This window comes from Diachasmimorpha longicaudata, chromosome 9 (assembly GCF_034640455.1).
Source record: "Diachasmimorpha longicaudata isolate KC_UGA_2023 chromosome 9, iyDiaLong2, whole genome shotgun sequence".
Taxonomy (NCBI): Eukaryota; Metazoa; Arthropoda; class Insecta; order Hymenoptera; family Braconidae; genus Diachasmimorpha; species Diachasmimorpha longicaudata.
The window spans coordinates 442,501-444,192 of NC_087233.1; positions in this window are offsets into that span (position 1 = coordinate 442,501).

Below are 1,692 nucleotides of genomic sequence, written 5' to 3' on the forward strand. Positions count from 1 at the left end.
TTGAATGCATAAAATTAAACTTAATTCTATATAACTAATTTATAATTTACCAAGTAACCGATATTATTAATTTTTATTGACGACTTGAAACGTTGATGCTATTTTTGTTGGTATGCAAAAATAGCATCACAGTAGTTTTAATTGAAAAAAATATATATTCATATATAATTGAATGCATAAAATTAAACTAAATCCTATATAACTAATTTATAGTTTATCAAGTAACCGATATTATTAATTTTCAATGATGTCTTGGAACGTTGATCCTATTTTTGTTGGTATGCAAAAATAGCATCACAGAATTTTTAATTGAAAAAAATATATATTCATATATAATTGAATGCCTAAAATAAAAATAAATTCTATGTAACTAATTTATAATTTATCAAGTAACCGATATTATTAATTTTTAATGATGACTTGAAACGTTGATGCTATTTTTGTTGGTATGCGAAAATAGCATCACAATATTTTTTATTGAAAAAAATATATATTCATATATAATTGAATGCATAAAATTAAACTGAATCCTATATAACTAATTTATAGTTTATCAAGTAACCGATATTATTAATTTTCAATGATGTCTTGAAACGTTGATGCTATTTTTGTTGGTATGCAAAAATAGCATCACAGAATTTTTAATTGAAAAAAATATATATTCATATATAATTTAATGCATAAAATTAAACTAAATTCTGTATAATTAATTTATAATTTACCAAGTAACCGATATTATTAATTTTTATTGATGACTTGAAACGTTGATGCTATTTTTGTTGGTATGCAATAATAGCATCACAGAATTTTTAATTGAAAAAAATATCTATTCATATATAATTGAATGCATAAAATTAAACTAAATCCTATATAACTAATTTATAGTTTATCAAGTAACCGATATTATTAATTTTCAATGATGTCTTGGAACGTTGAGGCTATTTTTGTTGGTATGCAAAAATAGCATCACAGAATTTTTAATTGAAAAAAATATATATTCAGATATAATTGAATGCATAAAATTAAACTAAATTCTATACAACTAATTTATATTTTATCAAGTAACCGATATTATTCATTTCTAATGATGACTTAAAATCTTGATTCTATTTTTGTTGGTATGCAAAAATAGCATCACAGAATTTTTAATTGAAAAAAATATATATTCATATATAATTGAATGCATAAAGTTAAAGTAAATTCTATACAACTGTGGTGACAGTGTCGCCAGGACACCCCATCAACTCGATGGGAAATTCCCCAACCGAGTCTAGCCCCGGACCTGACCCTCGGAGGCTAATTACCCACCGACCATCATCAGTTTGGGGAACACCCCAAACCCTGGTCATTTACAACCAATAAACCATTACTTAGAGACTGGGGAACTCCCCAGAACCGGCGCCTTCCGAACCCTAGATCAGGGATCCCAAGGCATTCCCTTTCCTACACTTTTCCTTTATAAGCCCACACTCTTCCCGATTTCTACACAGTCGTTCCTCTACCTTCCTCGGACACACTACTCCCGACCTACCCTGGACATACCACTCGCGGTATCCTGTAGGACTTAAGAATAAATATTTGACCATCACACTGGCGTGAATCTTATTTCAATCACCTGCTCAACCCCACAAATTGGTGACCCCGACGTGATCCAGCGGAAGTTCGTGGACACTGAGCACCAGCAGACGCCAC